Genomic DNA, 13,615 nt, shown 5'->3' with positions numbered 1-13,615 from the left:
TTATAATGAGCATTTGGTGAATGGATATAAATTTCGAACATTAGAGACCGATGATAGGAGGGTAACTCAAAATAGTGGGGTCATGGGCTTGTTTGCCCAAGAATGTTTTTCAAGTATAAGAGATCAGAATCCAATTCTAGCTGACATATTATATTATGACCAATTAGAAGATATCGTTGAGGTAATTTATGGGTTTGGTAAACCAAAACAATGTACTTACACGATGTTCAAGGTTCGGTGGTGTCCTGCAAAAAAGCAAAAGGATCATTATGGATTTACACTAGTCAATCTTCACCGAGAAGTATATACGGATGAGAAATCTGATTGGGTGGGTTTGTACAAGGAGCCAAGATCTGTTGTTCTTCCTAATAACAATGAAAAAAATATTGAAGAAAGTGAAGATAATTATAGTGAACCAATCGGTTCATCTGATGATGTTTGGCAAGAATTCTCTTACGCACAGAATGTGGCGCTGAATGTAGGTATGAACCTGATATGTTACACCACATTATCGATTTTTATCTTATCATAATAAAAACAATAATGCATTTCATAACAACATATCTCATGAGCATGTATACAATTTTTTTTAACGATTGTCTTTATTATATTTGCAGATGAGGAGGAGGATGAGGAGGCTCTTTGAACCGGAGGGTGATCGATCACGGAGTATCACCCCAGGTAGTGGTGCTGATGATCCACTACCATCTCCGGATGCAGGTATAAAAATTAATTAATACTTTAACATGTTTTATAAATTTTTAGTTATCTAGCTCATAGTGTTCATTTGTTGTAGATGCTGGATATTCATCACCCGGCCCCTCTGATGCAGCACCAGAACCATCCCCCGACGCAGCACCAGAACCATCCCCCGACGCAGGTATTAAATATTTAATAATTGATAATGTTCAATTAAAATTTAATATTAATGATTCTTCTTTCTTATGTAGGTGCTACTTGGACCCCGACATATCCATCATATACATTCCATACTGACTTGCGGCCAAAGACCCAGGACTTTCTCAGTTTACCTTTACCTCCGGACTCTCATAAGTCCAAGGCTGAATCAAGGAAGTACCACCCACGTGCTGCGAGAAGGTATCAGGAAATGCTTCCTATGTTGGAGACTAGGAAAGCTGTTGCACTCGCAGCAAAAGAAAGAGAGATAGCGAATGGTAAATTATATAAATACTTTTAATTTTCACATTTGTATATTATATGATATATTATCATGTTGTCATTATTGTAGGTGCTAAGAAGGATCGCATAGAGGTTGGAGACTAGGAAAGCTGATGCACTCGCAGCAAAAGAAAGAGAGATAGCGAATGGTAAATTATATAAATACTTTTAATTTTCACATTTGTATATTATATGATATATTATCATGTTGTCATTATTGTAGGTGCTAAGAAGGATCGCATAGAGGGACGACGTGGCGGAGGTAAGCCTGATTCTAAACAACCGCCAAGAGGAATGAGGGGCATTATTAGGTGGAATAGTTCTAATTTGCCCGTTGGTCCTTGGTCGACCCGATTGAATGCATATATTGGGGTTCTCGTGCGTAGAGCGACCATTATCAACCCTTATTTTCATTTTCGAGAATTACCATGGACCGCATACGAGGCGATATGGACTGCGCTTATGGTAAGTGCATATTGTTTTAGATTTTCATTTATTAATAATTAGTAATTGATATTAAATTATCCTTACTAAATGTGTATGTAAATCTACAGGACTGCTTCTGCCTTGAGGACTTTGAGGGGGCTTGGAATTATGTGTTTAATGTCAAGGTTGAAGCAGTCCTCAAACAATGGAGGCATGAGATCAAACATGAAACCTATGACAGGTATGAGGAGGACTGGCAGAGGTTTTTAAACCTCGATGACCGAGTTGACGAGATTCATTTCACGGCTCTCCTCATGTATTGGGACAGCGATGCCGCCAAGGTTAGTTTCATGAAATTTAGTTTATAATTTTAAGATATTATTTTATTTTATATTTATAGATTTTTTTTTAAAGAATAAATCCACGAAGGGGTCAGAAAATAGAAGAAAGAAGCTGCATGACCATCACTTGGGCTCACACTCCTACGCCAATCTGGAGGATGTTTATTGTCAAGATACGGTATATGTCATTTAAAGATTTAAAAGATCTTAATGTTTAGTATGATTATGAAATCTCATAATTTATAATATGACAGGGGAAATCATTAATGCCGATACACTTGAGGGCCAGAGCGGCATATGGTACTTTTCGTGAACAATATAGGGGTGATGAGAGGAATCGGGATAAGATCACAAAAAATCTCGAGTTAGTGGTGAGATTTATACATATCTTGAGTAGTATTATTAATTCTATTTTGTTAACATTACGAGGAAACGAGAACACAAATAATATGGTCATTATCTTGAATTAACTATAAATTTGTGCTTTAGGAGGGATTTGAGAACGCATCCAAGGAGGCTGCATCTGTCTACATTTCACAGGAGGAGGAACAAACCGAGCCAGACCCTCACATGCTTTCTGCAGAGGAGAATATCAATCTCACACAGAACCTGATGGGTCATAATAGGTAAGGATAGTGAAAAATCGAATCAATTTGAATACTACATACTATTTATATTTGTTTACCATTATTGAATTTGAGAGCAAAGTTTAATATTTATTTCTCCCTAATAATAGGAGAGGAAGATATCCTCTACATGGTGTCGGAGCTTCACCTGGTATAAGCATCAGATCGTCCACAGCATCCTCCACACCATCTACATCGACGAGAGCAGCCACAAGCAGTTTCCAGGCTATGCCATTTGTCGCACGTATCTCTGCGTATCTGATTGACAAAATTGACCCGGAGCTGCATATTCAGGTGACTAATGAGATGACTAGAGTTGCGCTGACGGCGAACTCGATGGACGATCTCATGGGGTATGTTATATAATATTTAGGCGGTGCTATTCCTTATAGCGCGTATGATGGTATCATACGGATCATTAGCTCGATTGGCGATAATTCCGGCGCTAGACAGAGTAGTGCTCAGGTACCTTATTTTTTCTTATATTTATAAATTCATTTTTATCTAATATGTTATCAAACACCACATAATGATTATTCAATTAAACATTCAGAGTGGAGATATTAGAGGGAGCAGCACCCGTTCTCGTAATCGGGATAGAGATACCCCCGCCGACGACGATGGATGAGGTTTTTAATTTTTAATGCAATAAACAGTTTTATTTGTTATAACACTACATTTATTCATGTCGTGTATCATATCTTAGTCACTGGCATTGTTAGTATATATGTTGTTGGATGTGTTTTAGACGGAACTGATTGATGTATATTTTGAAGTGGATGGTAGACGGAATTCTTTATTCTGTCTAGGTTGACTTCCGTCTAGATTGATCAATCTAGACGGAATTCCGTCTAGTTTGAAGCAATCTAGACGGACGCAAAATAAACTAATCAAACTAGACGGAATTCCGTCTAGATGAACTAATCTAGACGGAATTGCAATCAACCTAGACGGAAATTTCCGTCTAGGTTGATCGTTTTTCTACTAGTGAACAGACAACTTTCTAGATGGAAGTCGAGTTCCTTACGTACCTGTTATCAACGGACAAATTTTTAGATTATATTTTCATGGAGTCAATCAACCAACATCAACGGACAAATGGGATATATAGCCTTAAAAATTTTCCCAATATGCTACAAGCTAGCGATGTATTAGTTTTGTACATCCAAAAACTAGGTGGCATTTTCCTATTGGATTCATGTGACTAAAACCACACGCATCAGTTTCCAACATTGATATCATCTGCAGGTTAAGCTCTAGATATCACAATGCTTAATTAAATACAAGGTTTCTACCAATTTCTGAAAAGGTGCAAGAACTTTGCCAAGTAAACACTTGTCAAAACCTGAACAAGCTAATTAAACTGATTAAAGAAAGTGAGAGACATTGTCTGTTAATCTTTAGGAAATTTTGTTAGAGGAAGAGACTGAAGAAGTGGCGAGAGAAGTTCAAGAATTAGCCAGGCAGACCGGCGGTCGATTGCGAGGCAGCGGCGGTCGACCGCGAACATACACAGGAGAGCAGGAGGCTCTGGAGCTGAAGGCGGTCGACTGTGGCAGTCGGTTGAGGCGGTCCGTGGGTTTTCTGTAATCGATTTATTCTCTGTCGGGGGTGTCCGGTTGACCGTCGCGGTTGATTGCGATACATGCACGGTCGACCACCACGGTCGACCACGTAGCGGGTTTGCAGTTGGGTCAGTTATTTGACCCGGTTCGTTTTGGAGCTTATATATTACTCTAATCCCGATTAGTTAGGGTTAAGCAATGACTTTTTTGAGCAGTTTTTTGGAAGAGGGTTGCTGCATCCAATTGTGGGAGATTTATGAGAGATCTAGAGCTTTGTTTTAGTGTTTGATCAGTGAGATTTGTAACTCTATTCATATTCTCTTGATTTCTAATAGTAAGAACTCCTCCCTCCTTGCCGAATCACGTTAAACTCGTTATCTTGCTGTGGTATTGTGTTTGGATTATTAGTTGTGATTTATCTCTTGTTCTTGTTCGTGTCGCTTCGAGGCTTCCGCCACGCACAACAGAGACAAACACAACAACCTCTCATCATTTTTTCTAGTACTGACTACTAATGTATTTCCTTAGTCTCAGTTTAATTAACTTTAACTTGTGAACAGTGAGACTTTAAGTACATGTGTGGCAATTTTGGATTAGAATTGACTTGGCTTATAATCCACAAATAGATCATAGGTAGAAGTTTTTGTTAAATTTAGTGGATTATAATTTATTTTCACCAGTCAAGTGTTTGGCAAGTGAATAGCTTATAAGTCATTATTATTGTCAAAATGACCAAAAGTATTTAACGGAGTTAAAAAGAGATTAAATGATGCTTAGAATTTTGTGAAATAGTGAGGGGTATATTAGTCTTTTGTTTGATCAAATCTTATGGCTTATTTTTTTGGTGGCCTATAGAGAAAATAATCTATTTGCCAAAAATGCCAAAGGGACTTATAAGATCACAAAGTGAAGCATGTGAAAGATAAACTACCCAATCAACAGGGTGTAAACACAATTTCCTATTGTACCAGTCAAAGTGACCACGCTCTTATATAAAGTTCAAACACTTTGATTATTAGAATGAATTGCACTTAAATAGCCTACTATTTACCCAATGTTACATATAAATACTCTCAGTTGTAAATGTCTCTCCTTATATATCATTAAACTTTCTAGAGGTTGTACTTTAGTACTTTCGGTTATGCAAACATAAGAATTTTTCTCAAAAACTCTTTTGCAACACTCACATGCTAATTTTAGAATATTTTAACACATACTATTTATTAAACTAGTCCCCGTGCACGTGCAATGCACGTAGTTAAATATTAAAATATTTATTTTTATTTATTTTCTTACTATAAATAAGTTAGATTCATTTTGAGTTAAAATCTATAAACATGGATTATTACATTTGCCATAAGTTTTATTTAAATATTTTTTAAAAATTTATGAAATAGATGATTAATTTTGAAAATCTCTTAGGGTCAGGAATAAACAACTAACAAGTTTATAGTGGAAGTTAGGGGAATTTAGTACATTCTTAAGAATTATTAATCTTTACTTAGTTTGTTTATAATGATATGATCTCGTTATTAACTAACTACAAGGCCAGTACATTATTCTTTTTTTTGTTGGGCCAATGTGAGTCCTCATTTCAATGAATGTTATGCAATTTAAGTACAAAGGAAAAAAACGGGTTGATCAATGGTGTAGTTGGTGAGGGAAAACTCCAACAACTTAATTTGGTATGTGAATATGTTATAGATGGAGATGGAGAATGGTAGTTTTGAAAATAGTGGGTGTGTGTGGGTAATTAATATGGTTTTTGTTTGTGTGGTTTTCTTCGTTCATTTTCAAGATATATGTGGTCATGTGGATATATATAGTTATAGCATTGCTACTCTTTTTTAATTTTGTGGAAGTGTTTGGGTGTTAAAAAAATTTAAATTATCTAATCCGATTAAAGTAGGATCATATAAGTTAAGCTCATAGTGTTTGGGTGTTAAAAAAATTTAAATTATCTAATCCGATTAAAGTAGGATCATATAAGTTAAGCTCATACTTGAAATTTATTTTAACCAACACCCATGTGTAAATATTACAATTGGCATTGAAATCTAAAATATGTGTGAGATTCTTTTTGATTTTTATACAAATAGTATCTATTTAATTATGTAATGACCGTAAATTTTTAATACGGGTTTAAATAATTTTTTTGGTATTTAAATATTAAAATTTATTTTTAAAAGAGCATTCGTATTTTTCCTGATTTTTTAGAATTTTCTATGATTTAAAAACCCGATTTTATATTTATTTTAAAGGTTTTGCTAATTATAAATTTAATTATTTCGATAAAACTTTTTAAACTAATTAATATTTAATGATTCATTATTGTTATTGTTATTATTTTGACCATAAATTTTCAATATTGATTTGAATAAATTTTCTGGTATTTTAAATATTAAATTATTTTTTAAAGGGGTATTTTCCCTGTATTTTCCCTCTCACCGGTATTTTACTCTGTTTCTTTGTTTGTTTTTTATTCCATTGGAATCATAAAACACTTGTTTGGTTTGCAAAATGAAACTTTAATTGTTTGTTTGGAAAGTGTAAAAAGTGGTCCCTACTTAAATGATCATATTGGTTGGAATTATTTTTTATTATTTTTTCCTAACTTCAATGTTAGCTTTCTCCTAAAATCATGTCTTTTTTTCATGAAATCACTTTACAAGCCACATCAGCATATGAAATCACTTTACACTATTTTCACAACTACAAACAAACAATTGAAAGTGATGAAAGCTGACATTGGGACCCACTTTTTTACACTTTACATCCTTTTACATGGTAAAAACATACAACCAAACAGCCCCTCACTCTCTCTCTTCACTTATTCTCTCCAGCTCACCATCTTACTCCTCCTCTCTCTGTCACTCTCGTCCTCTCTCTTTATCTCTCTCTCTTCTCATCTCTTTCTCTAAATCCAGCTCGCCTTGGTCGCCCATCTCATCCCCTCTATCTCCTCTCGTATTCTCCGACGAGCTCGACCCGCACACCGCCCTGAGGCCGCCGCCGCGAATCTCCCAGCCCGGCGCCAGCCCTAAACCACCGCCATGCCCTCTCCTCAACCACCGGACTGCTCGCCGAGCTCGCACCGAAGGCCTTCGACGCCCGTCATCACCTCCGACCGAGGCTCCCAGCCCGCCCCTATCCGTCGACTTCGCCCGTGTCCGAGCCGCCGTCAGCCTTCCCTCAGCCGAACCGCAAAGCCCCAAGCCGAGCTCCGATCTCCGGAGCTCAGCCCACGCACAGTCACCTCTTCACCTAAACCTTGCGCCTCAACCACCGCCGCTACCGGCCTCCAAGCTCGTCGCGAGTCCCCGCTGGCAAGCCTTCCTCCTGAGCCCGCCACCCTTCACTACCCGCCAACGCGCAACCGGTGCCTCCCTATCGCCGCACCAGTTCCGGATCGACGCTCTCAGGCCCACCGGTGTCCAAACCGTCGTAAACACCTCCAACAGCGCCCCAAACAGCCGACGCTCAGTCAAACTTTGTCGCTGCCCTGAGCCCGCCGACGCCAATAGCCCCGTCGTCGCTCAACATCCCTCAGCCGACCAGCTAACCTCGTCGTCGTTCGCAGACCCAAGCCCAAAACCCAGCCACCTGTTCACCCTCGGTCGCCGCCCTCCTCCGTTTCCCTCAGCCTCGAACACCACCAGCAGCGACGCTGCTTCGTCGTCGCCGCACCTGGAGCTCACTACCACTACCCCCTCAGTCCAGAATCATTTGCAGCGACGTCGCCGTCTCGTCATCAGGCCCCTCGGCCTCGTAGGAAAGATCCAACTTGTTCAGATCTGAATTTTATATCTATTATGAATTATTTGTAATTTTAGATTTGATATATTTATCTACATGGGATTGGTTGATGAATAATATTAGATAAATTATAATTATGTGATAAATAGTATTTTTATAATAATTATGATAAATTAAAAGAATTTATTTCGGTAGCAGAATCATTTTTTGGATAATTATATTAATTAAAAAGAATTTATTTAAGAATAAAATCATTTTAGGAAAATTATAATAATTTAAAATGAATTATCTTAGAAAAAGAATCATTTTAGAATAATTATAATAATTTTTAGAAATTATCTTGTGGAAGAAATCATTTTAGAATGATAAATATTTTTTAAAAAGAAATTATTTTAGGAAAATAGACTATTTTGAATTAATGAGAATTTATCTTATAAAAAGATTATTTTTGAATTTATGAATTTATTATTTTAAAAGATTATTTTTAGAATTATTATAATGAGAAAAGAACTTATTTTGGAAAAATGGATTATTTTAAAATTAAATTAAAAGAATTTAAATTGTAAAAGAAATTATCTTGAAGTAAATAAATTTATTATTTTAGAAGATTATTTTAGAACGATTTTATGATTCAAATTCTTAGACTTGATTATCTGATATGATATGATATTATTGTACATGATTAGTTGCATTGATTGTTCCTTGTTGTTATTAAGAACTATTAGTGGTCATGACCGTAGTAGCCTTGCGTGACCTAGAGACATGTGTTGTGTTAACTTAGCAAAACGAGAAGAGTTGGGGTGGGAAAGTCCATGTTTATGTGATCGGATAAGACTGTTGATGTATCTTCCAGGCTCGCGCCAGTGAATTCGTGTAGTCACTGGGGTTGGTTTGTTGGGCTAAAGTGAATTCGTGTAGTCACTTTAGTCAGTGAAAGTCGTGTAGTCACTCGAGTCCTGCTTGAGTTCAGACCAGGCCAGAATCGGATTGCGTGTAGTCCTCTGACCGATTCGTGTAGCGGTATTGGATGCACGTAGGAGATTTGTGAACAGCCAGTTATCCGATGATATGAGCGTTGACTTTATGTGAGATGTGGACTAGTGACCTGTTATAGAATGACTAGTTATATGACCGTATTACTTAAGGTGATTATGGATTCTTGTGAGATGCGAACCAGTTGTATTTCTCTTCATACATAGATCGGGATTAATATTTAATTATCTACAATTTGAGACAAATGGTATATACATGAGGGTTTCCTTGTTTGGATTATTTCGCTCGACGTACTACGTCTCGAGTTGTAGATTTTTTAGTATTAATTCCATCTAGTGTATGACACTGTGCTTGGATGATTATTCTGATCGCTAGCTGCATGACCTCGTTACCCGGTTGATTTTGGATTATTCTGATTATTCTATTCTAGTAGTAAATTATATTTAGATTATTAGTATTTCAGTTGCATGTTTCTATTGTTATTACCATTATTGCATTGGTCGCATGACTGTTTCTATTCTTCCTTTTAGGATCTTGTCGTGTGCCATGCACGCTGACGTACTCCTTTCCTCTCGGGATGTACGTCAGATTTAGAGGACGGTCAGCTACAGTTCGGAGTAGTACAGGAGCCAGAGGATCCTCCGCAGGAAGGCTTTGCAAACGGAGCAGAAGAACAAGTCGAAGCTTAGTTACCTCTTTTAGTTAGTTGATGACCCTAGTTTACTTTTGTAGTACTTTTATTTTCTGCCGGATCGTTGTATTTTATATTTTTCCAGTATTTCATTCAGATAGTTTTGTATAAGGGCATGTTTGGCCTGAATATTATATCTGGGATGATATTTCAGTTGTGATATGTATATTACTTTGTTCTAAGTTGTTTATTATATTCTCGCCACTGTGATCGGGGACTTATGCCTTCGCTTTATATTTGCTTGACGCTTAGCGTATTAGATTGAGCAGAAGGGGTCTAGTACTTATTTCTCCTCAATCTAATACGTCACGGGCTTGTTCACGTTCCGATTCTCTGGTATTTTAGGAAGCGGAGCGTGAAAAATTAATAATAGTATAATTAAACTTTGTGATCTGAAAAAATATCAAACATACAATATAAGTAATTGTTTTAAATAATCTTATCTAATCTAATAAGAAGAAAATAGATGAAAATAAATGAAAATGATGTGAAAATTATTGTACTTTTATAATTTAAAAATTTTAAACAATCTAATCTAATCTAATAAGAAGAAAATAACAAATGTACATACATGTTGAAAGAGATGAAAGTACTATAAAAATTATTGTAATTTTTAATCTGAAAAAAGATCAAACATACAATATAAAATAATCTAATATAATATAATAAGAAGAAAATAGATGAAAGTTTTGTGAAAATTATTGATATTTCTTAATATGAAAAAAGAACAAATATACAATATAATTAATTGCTTTAAAATAATCCAATCTAATCTAATAAGAAGAAAATAACAAAGGCATGTATATGTAGAAGGAGATGAAAGTGCTATGGAAATTGTTGTAATTTCTTGGCTTATATACATGTATGTGATGTTGCATATGGGATGATAACAAATATAAATAGAGTTCTATATAAATAATAAGAGTATAATTAAACTTTAAAACTAATTATGCAGTACCATGAACATTTTGAATTTTAGTTGGTGAGAGATCGCCACGTTGTATCCTCATATCGTAGCCGTTTGTTTTAATTTTTCTTTTTTATAATTTTAAGAATAATTTTGTCTCTTTAATTTATTTGGTTGATTTTGCAAATACCCCATTCACATTATGTACATTTGTAGGTTTGTGATGTTCTTGGGTTTAACCTCTGGAGCAGACATTATTTGTCTCACTAATTTGTTTGGTTTTTGCATACACGTTATTCATCTTGTATACATTTGTAAATTTGTCATTTAATAATTTTATTCAGGTTTACATTTCAATTTAAACTATATCATTATCTTCATACTATGTATATCCAATAAGAATTCATCAATTTATCAACTCAATTTTACTTAATGGATTAATATTCGAATTTCAAGAGTATTTTTGTCTACCAAAAGATTTTTACATTTGCCATAAGTTTTATTTAAATATTTTTTAAAAATTTATGAAATAGATGATTAATTTTGAAAATCTCTTAGGGTCAGGAATAAACAACTAACAAGTTTGCAGTGTAAGTTATGGGAACGTAGTACATTCTTAATAATTATTAATCTTTACTTAGTTTGTTTATAATGATATGATCTCGTTATTAACTAACTACAAGGCTAGTACATTATTCTTTTTTGTTGGGCCAATGTGAGTCTTCATTACAATGAATATTATACAATTTAAGTACAAAGGAAAAAAAACGGGTTGATCAATGGTGTAGTTGGTGAGGAGAAACTCCAGCAACTTAATTTGATTTGTGAATATGTTATAGATGGAGATGGAGAATGATGGTTTTGAAAATAGTGGGTGCGTGTGGGTGATTAATATGGTTTTTGTTTTTGTGGTTTTCTTCGTTCATTTTCGAGATATATGTGGTCATGTGGATATATATAGTTATAGCATTGCTACTCTTTTTTAATTTTGTGGAAGTGTTTGGGTGTTAAAAAAATTTAAATTATCTAATCCGATTAAAGTAGGATCATATAAGTTAAGCTCATGCTTGAAATTTATTTTAACCATTACCCATGTGTAAATATTACAATTGGCATTGAAATCTAAAATATGTGTGAGATTCTCTTTGATTTTTATACAAATAATATCTATTTAATTAATAATAGTATAATTAAACTTTATGATCTAAAAAAAGATCAAACATACAATATAAGTAATTGTTTTAAAATAATCTTATCTAATCTAATAAGAAGAAAATATATGAAAATAAATGAAAATGATGTGAAAAAAAACTATTATAATTTTATAATTTGAAATTTTTAAACAATCTAATCTAATCTAATAATAAAAAAATAATAAATGCACATACCTGTTGAAAGAGATTAAAGTACTATGAAAATTATCTCAATTTTTAATCTGAAAAAAGATCAAACATAGAATATAATCAATTGCTTTAAAATAATCTAATATAATATAATAAGAAGAAAATAGATGAAAGTGTTGTGAAAATTGTTGATATTTCTTAATATGAAAAAAAGATTAAATATATAACATAATTAATTTCTTTAAAATAATCTAATCTAATCTAATCTAATAAGAAGAAAATAACAAAAGCATATATATGTAGAAGGAGATGAAAGTGCTATGAAAATTGTTGTAATTTCTTGGCTTATATACATTGGTATGTGATGTTGCATGTGAGATGATAATAATTGTAAATAGAGTTCTATATAAATGATAAGAGCATAATTAAACTTTAAAACTAATTATTCAGTACGGTGAACTATTTGAATTTTAGTTGGTGAGAGATCGTCACGTTGTGTCCTCATATCATAGTCGTTTGTTTTAATTTTTCTTTTTTATAATTTTGAGAATAATTTTGTCTCTTTAATTTATTTGGTTGATTTTGTAAATACCTTATTCATATTATGTACATTTGTAGGTCTGTGATGTTCCTGAGTTTAACCTCTGGAGCGGACATTATTTGTCTCACTAATTTGTTTGGTTTTTGCATACACGTCATTCATCTTGTATACATTTATAAATTTGATATTTAATAATTTTATTCAGTTTTACATTTCAATTTAAACTATATCATTATCTTCATACTATGTATATCCAATAAGAATTCATCAATTTATCAACTCACTCTTACTTAATGGATTAATATTTAAATTCTAAGGATATTTTTATCTACCAAAAGATTTTCCTGAACTCGTGCTTTTAAAAGGAGTATGATAGTAACCTCTAACACTTAGTTTTGATTTTTTTTTCAATGGCTAAACATCAGGAAAAAACCACTTAAAATTGGGTGATTATCAGATAACCCTCCTTAAAACATTGAAAATATCGAACCCTTTAGTACTTCTCTTCGGGTTTTTCTTCTCCATACAGTTAGTGGTGGAAATGAACCAAATAATTAATAAATTGTTCAATAATTGTTCGAATAACTATTCAGTCATATTCGATTCGGTAGTTCATTTATCACTAAACAAATATTTTTTAGTATTTGAGTTTATTAACGAATAGAATTTAACCAGATGTATATTCGATTCGTTTGTCTATTAAATATTCGTTTAAAATTTGATCACAGTTTATTATTTGTATTATTGCACATATGATGTCATATTTTCAACCCACTTATCATTTCTACTTAAGTTTTTTATATAGATTTTAAGACTTAAATAATCTTAAATCTGTTTTCTAATTAAAATTTTGATTTAAATATATATACATCATATATTATAAAGAAATAATTTTAATTTATAAATTTTAATACTATTTGAAAATTAAACTCTTTAGCGAAATAAATATACTTTGATATTCGATAAGTATTCGTGAATATTCATGAATATTTATCAAATACCAAGTATTCGAGTTCAAATTCGAAAAACTAGATATATGAATAATAGAGTCCGCATTCGAATTCGATAATTTTAAACAAATACAAATATGAACAACTTAGTATTCGATTCGATTCGATCATTTACCACCCCTAAAAACAAATACAAATACAAAAGATACAAAAAACGCCACCTCCGTCTCCCCTCCCATCTCCATCGCCGACTCTTGTTATCTCTACCGTCTCCTCTCCGCCGACCCCAACTCCCTC

At 33.7% G+C, this 13,615-nt stretch overlaps 2 long non-coding RNA genes across 2 annotated transcripts; both read left to right on the top strand.

Annotated features, from left to right (window-relative positions):
* Nucleotides 650–1,058, top strand: LOC109843826. Its single transcript, XR_002247801.1, has 3 exons — nt 650–720; nt 797–880; nt 951–1,058. It is a non-coding gene; the product is annotated as an uncharacterized LOC109843826 (long non-coding RNA).
* LOC109843462 lies at nt 2,085–2,503 on the top strand. Its single transcript, XR_002247688.1, has 3 exons — nt 2,085–2,124; nt 2,201–2,317; nt 2,436–2,503. It is a non-coding gene; the product is annotated as an uncharacterized LOC109843462 (long non-coding RNA).

This window comes from Asparagus officinalis, chromosome 5, assembly GCF_001876935.1.
Source record: "Asparagus officinalis chromosome 5, Aspof.V1, whole genome shotgun sequence".
Lineage (NCBI taxonomy): Eukaryota > Viridiplantae > Streptophyta > Magnoliopsida > Asparagales > Asparagaceae > Asparagus > Asparagus officinalis.
The sequence above is the reverse complement of the archived record's forward strand: the minus strand, read 5'-3'. Positions and strand labels throughout refer to the sequence as shown.